Source organism: Prionailurus bengalensis, chromosome B2 (assembly GCF_016509475.1).
Source record: "Prionailurus bengalensis isolate Pbe53 chromosome B2, Fcat_Pben_1.1_paternal_pri, whole genome shotgun sequence".
Classification (NCBI taxonomy): domain Eukaryota; kingdom Metazoa; phylum Chordata; class Mammalia; order Carnivora; family Felidae; genus Prionailurus; species Prionailurus bengalensis.
Window position 1 is genome coordinate 7,606,895 of NC_057349.1, and position 20,864 is coordinate 7,627,758.

Consider the following 20,864-nt stretch of genomic DNA (forward strand, 5'->3'; position numbering starts at 1 on the left):
TAAAATAAATAACTTTGGCTCATGCCAGTTTGGAGGGTAAAGAGAACCTAGAAAACCACTGTGAGGAGATAGAAATGTCTATGCTAGCAATTCAGATCAGACACGGAGAAAGGGGAAAAGCTCCCACATGATGTTATATATAGACTAATAGGAAAATGATTTACGGAAAAGATAGCATCTATGTTGAGGAGATATACAAGGTTATAAAGAGCTTTTATTCACTTGGTTTAATACCAATGCAAAACTCACACCTTACACGGCTCCATGAGTGGTTCATTACGTGCCACTTCCAAGTCCACAAATACGTTTAAGACAAGAACAAGGAAGGCCGCCTGGGTGGCTCAGTTGGTCAAGTGTCCAGCCTCGGCTCTGGTCATGACCTCACGGTTTGTGAGTTCAAGCCCCGCGTCGGGCTCTGTGCTGACAGCCCGGAGCCTGGAGCTTGCTTCGGGTTCTGTGTCTCCCCCTCTCTCTGCCCCTCCCCGCACTTACGCTCTACCTCTCAAAAATGAATAAACGTTTTTAAAAAAATTTTTTTAAAAAGAGAAGAACATGGAGACGCTGGTTTGTGGTTCATACATCTTTCTGAGAAACGGCTTTTCGTATAAAGCTTTCTGACTGAGCACATCTACCTTCTAACTACACTTCTGTTGGCTTCTATAGACACCTAGATAATTTTTCTACATTCCATCTGAAAATAATCCATCAACTGTCAACAGAGGATTATGTTAAAGAAGCATTTGAGCACTTGCTAAGATTGAAACTCAGTCTTTAGAAGGCCAATTAAAATTCTCCTGTCCTCAGAGAATACCTGAATAAACTAATCTGCTCTTTCCATTTTTAAAGCTTCCAAAAGGAGTGATTCTAAAAGCGGTATCTATGCTTAAATTCCATTTTTTTTACTCATATAGAGACTCCTCTCCAAAGACCAGCTAAAAATCATGATACTGAGTCCTCTTTACCTCAGTCCCTTGCATTGCTTTTATGAGAAAAGTCTCCCCCACTGGGTGAAGCAGACTAATAAGAGCCACAGAAAGCAACTTCCAGAGTGCTTTGAGAGTTGAGCATGAAAATGCACATGACCAATCTTCAATGCCATGTGAAATTCCTCAAGTAATACGAACTATAAACATGGTAATCCATAATAAAACAAAACTACAATCAGAAGTATTAGGCTTAAAAACTGAACCATAATGTTAAGTTTTCATGATAATTCGCTCTAAAATCTGTTCTCATATGTTATGAAATAATTTCATATTTGGATAGGAGGTTCATAAAAAATCAGACCACCTTTACAATTCTAGTTAGTGGCAAAACTACACCTCCAGTCTTGCCTCGACCATTTCTTAGTACGTCACTGGAATGAGTTTTTATACTGTGTCTAACATATGGAATCAGACCAATTCACTCCTTTCTCATGGCTGGATCTTAATAACTTCTGTTCAGCATTCACCAAGGGTCCTGGGAACAGAATATGTGCTCAGGACTAGACCAGGGACAAGACCGAGAATTGCTGAGAGCACGGGCGGCTGCCATGAGAGACTTGCAGGAAAATGCCGTGGCCACTCCACCCACACATGCCCTCAAGAGGCACATCTCCAATACTGTTCTGAGAACAGTGGAGAGAACAATGAAATGTCCATCCCCCTCTTCAATGAAAAGAAGGGAGAAAAAAACCTAAACAACACTACTAGAAAAGAGTCACTCCTGCTAGATTAGAATAAGGCAAGCATGATGAAAGGTACAGGTAGATTCTCTCTACCTAAGTTCCAGGTAGAAATAGGTAGAAGAGGAACTTGGAGCAGAGATACTACAAAAGTTCTGATCTTTAGTCCAAAAGAAATCACCTCTGTTTCAGTTCCAAATTTTTCTATCTAGGCTACTAGGTAAATGGCCTCATGGATATCATGAACGGGGGAGGCCAAGCAAGGAGAATAAGGATATGGATCTTGCTTCCAACATTTTTGCCTTAACAACAGAAGCTCATAGGACTGGGACAATTACAGCTGATGGAGGTCAAACAGTGGAGGCTGTTAGTTTACAAGCCACTCCTGATAATTGAGGGTGAATGATAGAAAACATTTACTCAGGCTACTGTTTGAGTGTGCCTCCTGTCCCCTCTATCATGTAAGACAGACCTGGAGAATGTTCAATGCATGACAAGCTGTCACATACACACCTCATCTAATAGAACCACCACCATTAAAAAAAAAAAAAAGAAACAAACAAAAAAAAAAAAACAAAAGAAAACAAGTTCTGTATATATCCCTATTTGGCAAATGAGGAAAGGAGAACGTCTAGAAATTACAAAAATTGCCCAGTGACTGGCAATTAATTCTAAGAGGCTGGTTCATAAGCCAGAGGTCTCGACTCCAAGCGACCTAAACCACAGGCACTCATAAAAGATACTATCTTCCCTCTCCCCCTTCTGTCCTACACTTATATTTAAAGAGCTGAACACAAAAAATTTTTCAAAGGTGGGTTTTAGGAGAATTCATAGATTTCAATTCTCCATGTACTTTCTACCCCCAAATTATTATAATGAGGACTTGGGCTTTACCCTATCTCATGGGTCTTTGGAAGAAAACAATAATTTTTATTTTTTTAGAGAGAGCACAAGCTGGGGAGAGGAGCCGAGGGGGACAGAAAGAGAATCTGAAGCAGGCTCCTTCACACTCAGCATGGAGCATAGTGTGGGTCTCAATCCCATGACCCCAGGATCATGACCTGAGCCAAAATCAAGAGTTGGATGTTCAACTGACTGAGCCACTCCAGTGCCCTGAGAAAATAATTTTAAGAAATAAAATACTTGGCTTAACATTTGGGGGATGGGAAGGTAAGCTAATAGTTTCATCTGTCTTTGTTCTAGAATGGAGAGGGCCAGATCTCCAGGAGAAAGGTCAATTCTGTCTTACAATTAAATAAATGAACTCTTCTACGTTAATCTTTACGTAAGGGATCCCAGAAGAAGGAAAACAAAGATCAGATTATGGATGCGGGGAAGAGAGAACACCTGTTCATTCAATGCTAATATTTCTCATTCCACCAAAGCCTGGGGGAAATTAACGTATATCTTTTTTGTAAGAAGGGTTAGTAATCCAAAATAGGAATGTTCTTTCACCTCCCAAGAAAAATAATCTTCCGATAAATGGGATTTGTAAAGAATGTGGGAGCTTTTGAAATCTCGTGCCATCGTGAACACGGGCTCACCAGCCTTCACTGTTCAAGTTATGAAGTGACCCCTGGGCTGTGTGACTCAGAGGCCCTGGGTCCCAGCTTCCAGGTCATAATGAACACCAGGAGACTGAACTTCAAATATGTCTGAACATCTGTGGCCTGTTTTCCCCACAACCAACAACTTCACCTCAGCTCCCAGTTTTTAAACTGCTAAAACCATGGAAACATCAATAATGACCCTTCATTAAACCTCAATTTCCCCTCTTACTTGTACTTCTGACCAATTTACTGCCTTCAAAGCAAGCAACAGCATCCTGTTCAGTTGCTCAGTAGGACCTCTGTATCTTCACCCAACACCTTCAACCAGAAGAGAGCCAGAAGCCACAAAAAGTTTCATCATCTCTACTGGCCTAGGCCAGTGACAGCAGTTAGGTATCCCTCGTGTTTGCTTTTAGTTTTTATTTTTTCAGTTGCTATGGGAAAGATTGTGTTCGGGCGGCTCCCTCTGCAAGAGATAATTACTGGCCTTGCAAACGCGCGCGCGCGCACACACACACACACACACACACACACACACACACACACACCTGCAATGCTGCAAAGAAAAAGTATACATAATTCAAGAATTTTTCAAACAGGCCAAGCAACCGTTAACCAAATAATGCAGTGCCTTGCTACTGGCAAAAATAAACAAGGGCAATTGTTAATTGTCAGTTAAACTCAGCACTTTGAGAAGTATTAAGAACAATTAGTATTTCCTCATAATTTAGTATTTGTCAGGAACTATGGGCTACTTTTACACAGATCATCTGTGTATGGATAAGCTCCACAAACCTAAGTTCATAATTCCAATTTTACAGAAAATAAATCGGGTTAAGAGAGGCTGACTAACTCACACAGGGCTTGTGAGTTGTGGAGCCAGGATTCAAACCCAGAGCCCACAGCCTGCTGGCCGCAGCTCACGGTGCCTTATCATCCCCCATGTGATAACTACAGCGAGCTCCACGTCTGGTCTGCTGACCACTCCAATGGGCTTCAACTATCACTCAATCTATCCAGTAAAACCCTGCAAACTGCCAACTATTTTTGGTGGCAAAAGGCATATGGTCATAGGCCACAGCAGTAACAACAATCACGTTCCGCCGCAGTGACCCCCTCTTATCCACAGAGATACATTCTAAGACCTCCAGTGGATAACTGAAACAGTAGACCGAGTCAAACCCTATCTGTAACGGTTTTTGCCTACACATACGTACATAGGATCAAGTTTAACATCTACATTTAGGCACAGAATGAGAACAACAAATAATAAAGTAGAACGCTTTCGACAATATAGATAGCAAAAGTTACATGAATGTGGTCTCTCTCCAAATGTCTCATTGTACTGTACTCACCCTTAATGTCTCGATGGGAGACGACAGCCCTGGAGAAATCTAGGTTAATAAAGTTTACAATACGATCAAGACAGATTAGGTGATGTGACAAGCAGAGCCTTCAACTAGGCTGGCGGTACTAATCGTTCCGAAGGGCCCGACTCAGCGGTCTCCCCCAAAGCCCTCTGGCTCTATCTGGCTCCGCCTATCAGTGGAGGGATTCGACACCACGGAGCCCCCCAGGGCAGCCCTTCTTCTCAGCCCTTCAGCACACCCGGTGCTGCCATGCAAGTTTGGCAAGCCTCTGGCTCCAGTCCCTTGGCCTCATTTGACCCTGGCTCTCTGCCCTATCACTCATCCCCTGGAAAGAAACACGCTTTCCCAGCCTGTTCCACATCAACAGTAGGAAAGGAATGTCGAGTCCCTGGGTGTTAACTGACCTGGGTAGAAAGAGCCCAGCCTGGCGTCCTTAGGAGGGAGAAGACACGGAGGGGTAGGGAAGTACCATGAGAGCCCGTTGCTTTGCCAAATTCCCATCCCTCTTCTGGCCTTCGGCGAGGCCAGAAGAGACAGCCAAAAGGACAGGGGGGAGGATGAGTTGAAGCAGGCCCTCCCCTTCGCCGTGCTTCTGGCGGACGGTCTATAAACATGTCCTCACCACCACCCCTCCCCACGCAGGGAGCCTAGGGAGGCGCACAGGCTTGTCTACCGGCAGGAGCCCCGCCACCCACACTCAACACCTGTGTCACCGCCTGAGGAGCCGGGCACGGAGGGGGTGGGGGTGGGGGGGTCAGGATGGATCCACAGCAGCGCACCTGATGAGAGTCACCTTTCCACTAACAATCAGAGCTCATGATGTCGCTTCCCAGGGGTGAGAGGGGTCTGGACAGAGAAAAACAAAATCACGATGCTGTCCTTCCTGTCCTTCTCTCCACAGGACACTCTCAGCCTTCCCGAGGAGGGAGTGAGGAGGGGCACCTGGCTAACAGGCCCCGGGAGGACAGGAGAGCAGTGCTGCCTGTGGGAATGGAAGGCGGGCAGGGAGCCGTGGGGCTGGAAGTCCCAACTCACGGAGCCTTGGCGAGAGCAGAGCCTGTAATTAAAAGTCAGCTATGCCAGCGGCTCTCAACACGGGCAGCAGAAAGCTCACATCTGATGGACTGGGGCCCATGCAACACTCCCCGCTCAGTCCCCTCCCCCGGGGACTAGTTCAGAGGAACTAGGTCTGGAGGTGGCTGAAAATTATCCCTGTCAGCTGCAAGGAGCCCCTTTTGGGTTGTGTGACTCTCTAGGCACAAGTCCCTGAGCACACACCACCGTTTCTATTCCTTAGTGATGCATCTTGCCCACTAGGCAGAGCTGAGGGTTGACCTTTTGGGGAAGTCCTGTCCTTGGCTGAGTCTGCTAGGTGTGCCCCATCTAGGAAAGGGTGCTGCTAGCTGCATGTGGCCCTTGAGCGCTTGAAATGTGGCCAATCCAAACTGAGAAGTGCCGTAAATTTTAAATGCACAGCAGATTACCAAGACTTAGTATGAAAAAGTTGACCGTCTCATCCATTTTTATATTCATTACACATTGAAGTCACATTTTGAATATATCAGGTTACATAATATATGTTGTTAAAATTAATTTTACCTGTTTTGCTTGCTTTCTTTTCACATGGCCACCAGAAAATGCAAAATCACCCACATGGCATGCATTACATTTCTATCGGGCAGCATGGTTCTGTACATTCCATTAATGTTGTTGAATGAGTGAGCGAGTGAATGAATGTTGACTTAAGATCAGCAGTAATATTTTTTAATTAACAAAGAAACGGTCATTAGGAATGGTTAAAAAGGAGTGAGGCACAGCTGTTTTTTTTTGTTTTGTTTTCGAAATAACTTCTATCTGGAGCTACGTTTCATTCTGAGTCATTTGCTGTTGAGAAAATGCTTACTAATCACCCAGGACTCAGAAAGGATGAGAAGGCGACAGACCGTCGGCCAGGCCACACCACTGAGGCCAAACTCAACCTTCAGTCCTACGGTGGAGACTCAGCAGCGTAAAAGACCAAGCAGGACAGACTGCAAGGAACTGTCACTGGGACATAAAACAACTCGTCGGGGAGCCTTTCAGTATCCCAGGCTTTTTATCCTAAATAGAACTATCCTGCCAGTCCAATTACTCGCTTTTAATACATTCTTTAAGACTGTTTTAAGGGGCGCCTGGGTGGCGCAGTCAGTTAAGCGTCCGACTTCAGCCAGGTCACGATCTCGCGGTCCGTGAGTTCGAGCCCCGCGTCGGGCTCTGGGCTGATGGCTCGGAGCCTGGAGCCTGTTTCCGATTCTGTGTCTCCCTCTCTCTCTGCCCCTCCCCCGTTCATGCTCTGTCTCTCTCTGTCCCAAAAATAAATAAACGTTGAAAAAAAAATTAAAAAAAAAAAAAGACTGTTTTAAGAAAATTCCCTGCAAATCAAAACCACACTATCACCTCACACACATCAGGATGACCGCTGAAAAAACAGGACAAGGGTGGGGCGCCTGGGTGGCTCAGTTGGCTGAGCATCTGACTTCAGCCCAGGTCACGATCTCACAGTTCATGGGTTTGAGCCCCGCGTCGGGCTCTGGGCTGACAGCTCGGAGCCTGGAGCCTGCTTCGGATTCTGTGCTTCCCTCTCTCTCTGCCTCACTCACATTCTTTCTCTCAAAAATGAATAAACATGAAAAACATTTTTTTCATGAAAAATAAAAGAGTTGGTGAGGATGTGGAGAAACCGGAACACTCTTCTTGCCCCCGAAATTAAAAACAGAATGACCATATGATCCAGCAATCCCACTTCTCAGCATACATCCAAAGAACAAAACTGAAAACGGGATTTCTAAGATACATATGCACACCCGTGTTCACTGCATTATTTCTGATAGCCAACAGGTGGAAACAGCCCAAGTGTCCATCCACAGATGAATGGATAAACAAAACATGGTATATACACACAGCGGAAAATTATTCAGCCTTAAAAAAGGAAAACCTACCATACGCCCACGTGTTACAAAATGGATTAAGCTGGAGAACATTAGGCCAAGTAAAATAAGACAATCACAAAGAACAAATACTGTATGATTCCATGTATACGTGCATAGGAGGTATCCAAAGTGGTCAAACCCATAAAAACAGAAAGGAGACTGGTGATGGCCAAGGGCTAAGGGGAGGTTGGAGGTTGGGGGAGGGGGGTTAGGGATATGGATTTGCTGTTCAATGGGTATAGAGTTTCAGTTTCACAAGATGAACAAGTTGAAAGATCTGTCGCACAGCAATGTAAATAATAACATGACTGAACTGTAGACTTAAAAAAAGGTCATGATACATCTTATATTTCTACCACAATAAAAAACAGAAGGAAATGCATGACATGATCAATTCTACGGAAACGGAAGAATCCACAATGGGGACCACGAGGCAATAGAACATGTCACTTTCTTTTACCATAATAAAAGAAGAAATCGTGCTCACATTGTGGGACACTAATGTAACAGCAGCATTATTCACAACAGTCAAAAGGCCAAAACAACCCAAATGCCTACTGACAGATGAACTGATAAACACAACGCGGTATTAACATACAATGGTATGTTACTCAGCCTTAAAATGGAATGAAATTTCAGCACATGCCACGACATGAGTGAACCCTGATGACATTGTGCTGAGTGAAATAAGCCACTCACAGAAGATCAATGACTTCATTACCCCACTGATACAAAGTACCTGTCTAGAGCAGTCAAACTGATAGAAAGTGGAATGGAGGCTGCCATAGGGCTGGGGGAAGGGAGAATGGGGTGTTAACATTTAAAAGGGGGAAGCTGCAGATGGAGAAGGTGAAAATGTTCTCGAGATGGACGGTGGTGATGGTTGTACAACCTTTTGATTGCTCGAAACTGCAGGGAGAGTCAAAAAATAGACTATGCACACACAAATGAGAAAGAGGGAGCGTGTGTGCGTACACACAGTCTTTCTGGAAAACATTATTTCTTTTAATCCACCATTCGTGGTCGACGCCCACCTGGATCCAAGCCGAAGTCAGCAACAACAAACTCAGCTGTACTGATGCCAAGAAGATGCTTTTAGATGCTATGTTATTTCTAAAATTATCCAGCAAGGTAATAATAGACATCACATAACAGGCACTATGCAAAGCCCTTTTAAAATTACAGTACTTTTAACAGGAAACTTGTGTTATTAACACCACTGGACAAATGAAGAAACTGAGATTAATAAGGTATGTCCAAGAAAAAGACGAGCCCTCATGCACTGGTGGTGGGAATGCAAACAGGTGCATCCACTCCGGAAAACAGTAGGGAGATTCTTCAAAGACTTAAAAATAGAAGTACCCTATGATGCAGCAATAGCACTATTAGGCTATTTACCCAAAGAATACAAAAATACTAATGCCAATTCAAAGGGATACATGCACCACAACATTTATAGCAGCGTTATCTACAATAGTCAAATCATGGAATCAGCTCAAGCACGTATATACATGCGTGCATGCACACACACACACAAATGGAATGTTACCCAGCCATCAAAAAGGATGAAATCTTACCATTCTCAATCACGTGGTTGGAGCTAGAAAGTATAATGCTAAGCACAGTAAGTTAGAGAAAGACCTATACCATAGGATTTCACTCATATGTGGAATTTCAGAAAACAAAGGAGAAAAAAAGAGAGAGGCAAACCAAGAAACAGACTCTTACCTATAGAGAACTGATGGTTACCAGTGGGGAGGTGGGTGGGAGGGAATGGGTTAAACAGGTGATGGGGATTCAGCAGTGCACGTGTCATGAGTACCAGGTGATGGTGGCTTGGTGGGTTAAGCATCAAACATGTGATTCCAGCTCAAGCTATGACCTCGGTTGTGAGATCTGCGCTGAGCGTGGAGCCCGCTTGGGATTCTCACTCTCGTTCTCTCTGCCCCTCCCCTGCTCACACACGTGCATGCATGTTCTCTCTCAAAATAAAATTGATTTTTAAAAAATGAAGTCTTTAAAAAGCACATGTTCAAGAATACGAGAGAGAGGAGATTCTTCACTCCAGTCTGGTGGAGTCCAAACTAGAGCTCATGACTGCTGTTGAGGGCACGGTCTGCAAACCAAGGCCATCCAAATAGGAGGTAAACTAGCAAACTGGAGAAACAGGAGAGCAAGTGGGGGTAATGCCAAGTAGCCAGTGACTCGCTAACTCCATCACCCATACGGGACACCTAACTACCCCACATAGAGGTTTTGAAACCTAATGTTTTAGGAAGCCTGGTTAGCATGTCAAGGTGAAAGTCTTTCCATTTCTGAAACAGGACCTCATAAGCAGGACACAAAAGAAAACTTCTCAATCTATGGAAGAGAAATTCTGGCTGGGAAGGTAGGCTAATCTCCCCTCCTACCAGGTCTTTTCTCTAGGTCATGTATGAAAGGAGATATCGAAGAGGAAGAAAGAAATCATGGGGGAAACAATCATATTCCAGCAAGCATATTGACCCTTAGTAACACCTACCGCAAAACTTTGTGCTTTCTGAAATATTGTATATTACGTAAAAGTCAACCAATGTCCTAAACATCATCATCGGAGGACTTGATTCTTAACACACAGCTGTAATTCATGGTTGGTCTAAACCCAGGTCACATTCTTAACGTGTACACCATGACTTCAGATTATTGGATAATTCGGTAAAAATGGGACAGAAAACCTGCTAAGGAACAACAGCTTCCCTAATCTGTTCTATTCCTAGGTCATCCAAAAACCTGGAACATCACTTGCAGACCTTTCATTGAATCAAAGCCTCTCCTTTCATGAGAAGCTGACAAGTGTACCGACTTTTCCATTTGCTCTGCTCTTCCCTTAACAAGGATCATTCCTAAAACTCCCAAATTTGTACCCCGGACAACAAAGCTTCCTCACACAACACTACCCACCCTCTCATCCCTCTACCCATTTTTAAGTGCCTGGATACACAAGAAGGGGAAACAAAGGACAAATGCCAGGCTGTGACCTCTGTCTGGACTTGGCCAAGCGTGATGTGTCAATCAGGTGTGTGGAGTGGAAGTTTCCGTGGCAACGAGACTGCCAGGCAGACAGGGGAGTCACATACGCCTTCTATCCAGGTAAGAGAAACAATGAGCCACCTGAGGGAGAACAGGCAAGTTCAGAGCTCTCCAGGGACTAGAAGGACCCTAAGCTTACAGGTGGCTCCTTCCCACCAGCTCTCTGGGATTACCCACCATCTCTCTTTCTGAAAGAAAAGGGAAGGATAAATTAGTCTCCAAAGGGAGTTGCTTAGGAGAAAAATGTAGAAAGGACCACAAAAGAAGAGTATTTTCCTTATGAAGACAGAAGCAGCTCTATTAGGCAAAGGTCCAGGTACACTGACCAGCCTGACCGCACTGCCCGTCTGACCCAAGCAGATGTTTTCACCAAGCTCCTTGGCTGGACCATGCTGCACACACTCACCAGTGAACCCAAGCCTTAATGAAAAGCTCCTGGGCTATGTTTTATTTTACAACCTTTTTATGAATGTTAGCTCTATAGTGATGCTTTGCCATTATTCTCAACTTCTAGGAAGGTACGTATGTTCTTAAACAGCTTGTGTTTTTAGACCCATGGCTTGAAGACAAAACAAGGATACAATTTTAATGAAATCAAAACTGGTCTCGATTATCTGATCTGGAGAAAGGTAGTTCAAATGCCAGGTCTGTGTTGACATTAAGGATTTCGAAGCCATTTTCCTAACTTAAGATTCACAGATGTTACAAAGAACTGAGCCAAGAGCGTGCCTTTGGCTCCAAATCACAGAAGACAGCCAACTCCCGTTTCTCCACCCACCATCGTACGTAGCTTCGCTCCAGAAGAGGCCCTCTGACTCCTCCAGAGTCTGAGGAAGAGAACATTACCTTCTTACCTCTGCTAATGGTTCTTCTTTGGCACATGATGCCTTCCCGTTGCATCAGAGGAGACTTCCCACGTGGCCAATGTGGTCACGTCACTCGGGCTTTGTGCCTTTGACAAGGTTCCTCATGGTGCCCAGAAGGTCAAGTCTCTAACCATGGTTTCTGAAGGCACACATGATCTGCCCACCTCTTCAGTTTCATCTTCTGCCCTTTGCTAATTTGCACCCCAGGTTCCAGGAAAATTCGATGGTTTTTTACGTGCCCAGATAGACCACTGTCCTCTGTCAACTTTTACCCCTTTACATTACCGATTCCTGGAAGGAACGCTTAACCCTTTCCTCAATATCTCGGTGAAGATACCACTTCCCCTCCCGGGAACCTAAGTCCCTGCCAAAATTTCAGCCTGAAAGTCCTTCTAGACGCATCCACGCCACCACCACGCAAAACTTCAACTATCAGCTTTGCATCTATAATCCCATCTGCCTCGAAGAGGGAACACAGAGGGAGGGTTCCCCTCTGTCTTGGCTTGGGGCCCAGCCGATAGGAGGTGCTCATTCGAGATGTGCCAAACATGCCCGAAACCAGCCAATGAGCACGTGAACAACAGAGGGGCCTAAATGGTAGTTGATGTGACTGATCACAAGGAGCACTGACCCCACCTGGGCCTGAGCCTCACAGGCCAGTGGTGCCTTTTGTGGTTTCAGGAGTGTTTAGCTTCAGGGAGACTCAGATTCCTGCTTTTCAATTGGTGCAACAGTGCCTGCCCCAGATTATCATAAGCATCTAATGAGACTGTGTTTGGGAAATTCTTTGGGAAAACTGTACTGTCTATACTTAATGGCATTTCCAGCGGGAGGCTAAGGAAGAGAGGAGGAGCCAGGATTGTTCCTGCAGGGAGAGCAGCAGTCAAGAACTGGAAGAGAACCAGGGAGCGGGTCTAGCCAAGGGTTACAGAAATTCATGGTGGGCTTCCACACAGAGGGAGCATATACTGACTTCCGAGAGGTCATTATGTTCCCCTTTTGTTCATTTTAAGCACAGACATCCTTATTATCCTCAACTTTGCACTTACCTGCCACGTTCATTTCCACCAAACACTGCTACCAATAGTTCTGGGGGTTCTGTTTATTCCTTTTCCAATCATTAAATACCCGCTCTTTCCCGGTCCTCCGTGTACATTCAACCATCCTTTCATACCCCCAGTAAATGCACTGACATCTATGAAGCCTCTTTTTTTTTTTAAAGTAAGGCTCAAACTCACAACCCCAAGATCAAGAGTCACATGCTCTTCTGACTGAGCCAGCCAGGCGCCCCTCTGTGAAGCCTTCCTTGAGTAAACTGCTTCACACCCATCTCTCTCCTCCTGCTCTCCTAGTGCATGAAGGGCCCACATTTCACTGTTCAAGCTTCACCTCTCAACTCTGCACGTATACAGGCCACATCCGCTTTCTAAAGTGTGGAGAGGACTTCCCACAAAAAACAGAGCCAAATCTGGGTTACAAAAATGTGGGGATCTGCCAAAGAGAGTAAGAGGTAAAAACTATATTAAGAATAAGAAAATAGGGACGCCTGGGTGGCTGAGGCGGTTGAGCATCCGACTCGGCTCAGGTCATGATCTCGCACTTCATGGGTTCGAGCCCCGCCTCGGGCTCTATGCTAATAGCTCAGAGCCCGGAGCCTGCTTTGGATTCTGTGTTCCCCTCCCTCTGCTCACTCGCTCTCAAAAATAAGCACTAAGAAAAAATTTTTTTTAAAAAAGAATTAGAAAACAGCACTAATTAGGCTACCAAGAAAACAAAACTAGACAAATGAGAAAGGACGAGGAAAAATTAGCTAGCTGCTCCGTTTCTGAAGACTTCAAATCCCGTGGTAGTAGAAAACGATAGATTATCAGGAGGGCATGGGGTAACGCTCCAGAGAGAGGGAGTCAAGCGGGGAACGTGGTTTCTAAAACAGGGACACCAAATGCGACTCAGTCCCGTATAAGAAAATGAATGAGAAGATAGAAGAAATGGGAAAACAAGAGGAGCTACAGACAACAAAGAAAAACTCCCACCAGGGAAATCAACCGACAGCATTTTGCTGAGCACTCAGTTCCCCAGGCTCTTTGCCGTACTGCTTAACCTCATGCTACAAACTACCGCCACCACAGCCAGCACAGCAGAGATCCCGTAAGAAAGTTCTGGGCTAACCGTATCAAGAATTACAATGCGACCATTAAATACCGTATTTATTATTACAGAAAGAAAATGAGAACTCAAAAATTATTTATACACAGACCCTACTTGCAAAAAAACGCATAGAGACATAAACACAAAGAAACAAACACTAAAAAAATATCTCCCGATTCTCTCTGGTTTACATAATTATAGGTTATTTTTATTTTCTTCTGAAAGTCTTCCTGTATTTCCCACATTTTCTACACGAAGCATGGATTACTCTATGATTAAAAATTACACTGGGCTGTTGAAATATGAAATACATTTTAATTGGAATTCTATTTCGAGTGGTCCGTGAAAAGTGAACACAATCCCCTCTCTCAGCTGCCTGGTGATGAAGCCTCGGTTCCCCAGATAGGAGTGCATTTCCTTCTGAACCTGTGACCATGTGTGACGCTGAAGATGTATAAGCTTATTCCCTTCCCGCTTTTTTGTCCAAGAAATGACTTTGAGAAATCCTTGAACTACTATTTCTTCCATAAGAAGGTATTTACAAGAAGAGTAAATGCCCATTTTATTTTAGATCTTGATTTTTTCAAAAGGCCTCAACTCCATGCACCATTCAACTTCTGTTCATTCTCCACCCTGCCATGCGGTCTCCGTCTGTGTTCTCTTATCGTACAGGCATGGGTCTTCGATGCTGTCCCGCGACCACGATGGCAACATTCTCTTTCACCTCTCATGGACCTTACAGAAGGTTTGGAGGAGCACCCTCTATTCCAACAGGTCTTCAAAGTTTCGAAAATACAACTCCATTTTCGTGGCACCTCTAGGATATTTACAAGCGACACAGGAAACAATGGCCTATGTCAGAAGTCAACATCTCCATGTGATGAACTGCGTTCTCAGGACAACTGCTCGGGCCATATGCTGGGGCTGGAGCAGGAAGGAGAAGCTGGCTGTAGTCCACTGCTGGAGAGGGGTGGGGGGGGAGGGGAGGTGGTGGCAGCTTCAAATGAAAAGAGAGACGTTTGAGATTTTTCTACTACCAAACCAGGCAATTAAAACATTAAATGTGAAATCCGAGGCACTGTAAATTTCCTAATATGGTAGGAGTGCTGAGTTTCCCAAATGATGTTTTCTCATCTTTCCACATATCCAAGAGCATATGCCAAAACCCCAAAGAGACATTTCCATTTTGAAAACAAAAATAAACCACACACATCCACACGCTATTAATAGTGTTGTCTTGCCTTAAGGACCCTGTATCCTTAGTCGAAAACCCCACTGCAGTTTACATTAATGTTAACGTTCCTGAAAACGCCCGTCCAAAATAAACTGGACACGGGTAGGTGAGTTAGGCGGGACCAAGGCAACAGTCATCAAACCCCTCCTATAGTTTCAGTTCTGGAGACCGAATGCTATGTTCCTCACGGCCACACCTAAGGACTTTGTAAATACGGTCTACATCTTTAGCAGCATTTCTTAAGAGAGTGTAAAGGACGGAGAGCTGGCAGAAGGTTCACAGGTTCAAGCCAACTTCACAGCATTTGGAGACCTGCGAGAGAAGGACACAAGCTTACGCCAGAAACTCCGGGAGAAGTGGCCAGGGGAAGACAGGACGGGTCAAAGATCCCCAAGTCCATAAACTCTTGAACCTGCCACCGTAAAAAGGAAAAAGACTGCCCCATGGCATTTTATGTTTAGAGACAGGAAAAGGCCGTGAAACGTGGTGCTCTCCTTCCTCGATTCAAACACCCCTGAGCTGCTATCTCTGTGCTCAGAAAGCCAAATGCTTGGAGCAAGTACAATGGGAAGTCTGGGGCACAGACCCTGCTCACAGGATGCTTCCATGTTTGAGGGAGGAAAGGAAGCGACACACACACACACACACACACACACACACACACGATACAAACAATCGTTTTTTCTATCCTAAGAGACTGACCATGCATCTAAAATGGTCCATGCAACCCCAAAGTCCTATCACCTGCCTCCGTGGACCACCTTTAACATTCAAGCTCTAAGTCGTGGGCCCTAGGATGTCTTGACAAGGTCCAACAACAGGGAAAACCAGGATGATAGAGGGATGACCCCAGCCCCACCCCCAGATCTGGCAAGGTGAGGAGGAAGGAACAGAATGGACTCAGGATACCAAGTCAAACAAAATGGGGAAGAAAAGCAAGGAAGGATGGTGAGCAGTGAGCTAGAACAATCACCTGCTTCAAGCCAAGAGACCCAAGTTCTGACCTCACCCAGCTACTTTGCTCTATGAACAGGGCAATGAACCTCTATTTCTATTCCCTTTATTTAACAAGTATTTACCTGCTGCTGTACATTAGGCGTTCTCGTAAGCACCCCACAGTTCTTTAATCTCAACAACGAACAATTGAGGTCGGGCCAGTATTACACTCCCCTTACCAATGGGGAAACTGAGGCACTGGGAAGTCACATACTTTAAAAAAGTGGCCAACTGATAACGAAATCCTGGCGGACTGGCTCTAAAGTCTGAGCTCTGAAGCGCTACACTGCCTCCCTTATAAAATACCTACTCTCCACGGCTGTACGATAGATCCCGTGCAATCCAAGTACGGCATCCAACACCGTGTTTGACAGCAGAGGTTCAATCATAGATCTCCTTCCCACTTCTCTCTACCTTCCCCCGCCCTGCCACCGCCCCCCGCCCACCAGCCCCACAGCTGTGGGGGGCTGGAGGCAAGATCCTGCACACAGAGAAAAGCAGCTATGTCAATCTGCAAAGGCTCAGGGGCTCCAGGGCAAAGTAGAAAAACACCCTCTGTCTTGGTCCCCTGAGGCCTGGAACAAGAGCGCTAACTCAGGCAGAGATGTCCAGCGTTTCCAGACACAGACTGCCTCTGTTTATAATAATCTGCATTCAAGGCACAAGCACTTGGACATAAGCCTTAGGGAAAATGAAAGTTTTCACGATTTTTGTACCACAAGCTATATATGTAGATGTCAAACACACAGACACCACACATGCAATACATGCACCATCTAAAACGTAGACTGTCTCCCAGAGGGGGGGAAATGATCCACTTTCCAGAACCTTCCATCACCTAGAACCTGGCGGAGTGTACCAGGCTGCAGCTTGCTTGAACACTGATGCAGAGCTCACGGACAGAATCGCTTCTGAAAATTACTAAGAACAAATCAGGCCGAGGGGCCCTGGGGAGCTGTGTCGTAAAACACGAGAAAGTTTTGTTTTCTGGCCCTTTGGCAGTATTTTCGTGAGCTGATGACAACAAAATAGAGGCCAGAGACTATTTTTGTATGTTGTTATTAGTCTAAAATATCACTGAGGAAGGTGTGCGAGTTACCCGTTAAAGGACTTCTCTAACGTGGGCAAGAAGTGACCCACACAAAGTAGGGGATCCGATATAACCGGCATTTTCGAGGGCACAACTAGCACATGCGGGTAATTCCAAGGAGTTTACCCAAGCTACCAAGTTAGGAATGCTGTCTACACACGCGTTCACTTTGGCCTTGATTAAGTCTTATTGTATGCTAAAACAGCCTAAGACCGTTATTGCCAGAAAAACAAAACAAAACAAAACAAAAAACGATCGCTACAGTGTGGTACTGCCGCTGCCCCTGAGAAGGCGCTAATGACACGATGCCAGAGTCATTGAGGAGGAGAGCCGACGGTCTAGGTTTTCAGGCCCAAGTCCCCGTGGCTGCCGGGCCCGTGGCTGCCTGCCAAACCTCGCCAAATTACAGCGCGTCTTCCCAAACTTGAAGCTTCCACCGGGAGTAAGCTGGGTCTCCGGCCTCCGAAAGGCACCGAGCCGGCCGCTCTGTGACTCTGTGTTGCTGAGAGAGACTCCACCAAGCGTCCCGGGCCACGCGCCAGGAATCCGGTCCTTCGTCCCTTTTCGTGACAGTTCAGCACAAGGGAGAGAGATGGGCGAAGAAGCCTTCTTCATCGACCGGTCGTCAGAAATGGCCACTTTCCGTCCGGGAAACCAAAACGCCCTCCTTGTCACTCACGTACGTGCAGAAGCGCCCCAGCGTGACGCAGGCATCCGGAGTCACTCGCCGGCAACACGTCGGCTTGTGGCTCAGCCCAGGGCGCTTCCCAGGGGCGAGACGGGAACGGAAAAGACACCACTTAGCAGGGAAGGAGGAAGAGGAAGTTTTTCAGACCTGGTGGACCTGGGTGAACACCTCCCTCTCCGTCAGGTTCAAGCGGTGACCCCACCCCCCAGCAGGGAGATCGGTTCTCTTCGGAGTCCTTTCAAGAACCATGAAACGGGGGTGAGGGAGCGTGGGAGGGACCGAGTTGTCCCGCGTGCCTCTGTGAGTCAGCAAAAGCCGGAAGCCATACAAGACAGCTTCAGACGACAAGCTGGGAGGAGGACAACGAGCTTCCACCCCCGGACAGTGAGACACTGCACGATCCTAAGGGATCCCGGCCACCCATGTTCAGCACAGATAAGTGAGAACCTTCTCTGCAGCCACAGCTGCTCCACGCAAGCCCTGGGTGGCCTCAGCCCCGCCCCCACATGGCTTCGAGGCAGGAACGCGGCAGCCGGGTGGCACTCCCAAGAGCTGGGGGTGGGAGGCGAGGCTGACCGAGGGGGAGGGTGGCCCCCAGGTGCTCGAAACGCCCTCCTGGGGCTCAGGGAGATCAGAGGTCTCCGGGCTGATCCCCAGGGCGGCTGGTCACAGCCGGCCCCACCACCCTGCCACAGCCGGGAAACGAAACCGGGCCCCCGGGACTCCAGGAACACTACACCTCGCTAGAGCGAAGGCCGCTCCGTGAAGGACGGAGACGTTCCAGATTCGGTCATCAAGAAGAAAGCAGCCTTACCCCACACTGTGCCCGCAGACGCAGAGCCCCTCAAGACACTCCCTTTAAAGACCCGGGCAGATCTCATCAGGAACTTACATTTACGGTACAATTTGAAATTCAAAGGAAAAAAAAAAACCCAAAAGTCATTAACTCTAAGTGAAAAGTGACAACCTTCACATTTTGAGGAAAAGTACATGGAAGTTATAGTAGCAGCCCATTTCGGGGAGACGGTCATTTGCATGAAGCGTTATCTAACAAAAAACATTTAGGGGCGCCCGGGTGGCTCAGTTGGTTGACCATCTGACTTCGGCTCAGGTCATGATCTCCCGGTTCGTGAGTTCGAGCCCCGCGTCGGGCTCTGTGCTGACAGCTCAGAGCCTGGAGCCTGCCTCGGATGCTGTGTCTCCCTCACCCTCTGCCCCTCCCCCACTCGCACTGTCTTTTTCTCTCAGAAACAAACATTTAAACAAATTAAAAAAAAAAATTATCCCTGTTAACATCGGCCTTCACTTTCTAACAATTCCTACTGTCGTCACAAACTATATTTTTAAACGTTTTCCTGTCTGTAGCTAATGTCAACGAGGTATACTCAAATGACAAGATAGCCACAAAATATCAGACTAATAATGCCACCATCTCATATATTTGCATGCCTTTCCCAGACCAAGTAACCCATTGGTAGAACCCAATTTTGTGTATCAATTCTTTTGAAAGAAAGAAGACATATCATTTTTCATTATGCAGACACATACACACACACACACACACACACACACGTGTAGGTGTGTGTAACCAACGAGGAAGGACACAAAAGACAGAAAAACTCACACTAAAACTGGAGCGGCACTGCATCCCCCAGGAGGGCTGCCAATACTTCTAGCAAAACCCAAATGGGCATAGGTGTTCAAAATTAAAATTAAGTCGTCTGGCATCCAGATGAGAGAAACGGAAGTTAGAAGTCAGGGAGACGTTGTGCACTGGGCCCGTGATTTGCTGCAGGGCCTCCATCATGGTGTGGTACACCTCTGTTGTGACATCTGCAAAATGAGATAACACTTCATGCTGCCTACCTCAGAGAGTTGTTAGAAGATTAGATACAAAAAAAAGAAAGAAAGAAAATCCTCAAAGCCCTTTGAGTTGCTCATAAATATAAGACAGGCAAGGTAATAAGATACCAGCACCATCTACCAAACTCCTAAGATGCTCAAGGCTATAGAGCTAGGAAACGGGGACGCGGCACAGGTATGCGGCACGTACCTCCCGGGGCAGAACACTGACAATCAGGAAGGCAATGGGCAATGCCGTCTCGAGCTTGCAGGGACAAGGTGGGGAAAAGAACTTTGGTTCAGATCTACTCAGACAAAACAAAACATCTGCAGGGGAGGGAAGGGAGGGAGGGAGAGAGAGAGAAAGAAAAAGAGAAAGAAAGAAAAAGAAAGGAAGAGAAAGAAAGAAAGAAAAAAGAGAGAGAGAGAGAGAGAGAGAGAGAGAGAGAGAGAAAGAAAGAAAGAAAGAAAGAAAGAAAGAAAGAAAGAAAGAAAGAGGTTTTGTTTCAACAAATTGCCAATAAGTTCAAAGTAACAGCCCCAACCAATCAAATTCCAAATTCTGGCCCAAAAGTACAGATCCACAACAAGACGGTCCCTTGACTGTAGAGTCAGGTTTCATGAAATCACTTATGAAGGTAAATTGGTTCCACAGAGGAATAAGCATAGTGACCCCTTGACATCAATTAAAAATTTAAATGTGGGGGCACCTGGGTGGCTCAGTCAGTTAAGTGTCTAGCTGAAGTGTCTATCATGACCTGTCTGCTCAGGTCATGATCTCATGGTTCGTGGGTTCGAGCCCCATGTCAGGCTCTGCTGTCCATGCAGAGCCTGCTTCAGATCCCCTATCCCCCACACCTCTACCCCTCCCCCATTTGTGTGTGTGTGCTCTCTCTCTCAAAAAAAAAATTGAAGTGAGAAATACATAAATTAGAATATTTTTAATTAATTTGCACAGCAAACATAAGCCAAAATGGACTGTACAAAGGCAAAGCAATCGCAGAGACAGATACTGGCGTGAAGTAACCACCAGAAGCTGGAAAAGACGAGGAACGAATTCTCACCTGAGGAAAACAGTTACTTTAGGATTCATAAGGAAATGGGGAGAAGAGTACTGAATAGCTATATGCCCTAAGATACTCTGAATTATGGAAAGTTGTAAATGATTAAACACTTCTTATATTCTGTATTAGGTCAAACACTTGTCACGTGTCACAAAAATTTTAAAACCACGAATACTATCCTATCCCCGGCTCTCCCAGTCTAGCAAGGAGGAGGTTCAGACACAATCAAGTACAAGGGTCAGAAGGAAGTCTGAACAGAGCGCTGAGGAAGAATGGAGGGAAGAAGTCATTAATGCCACGTGGAAAAGGAGG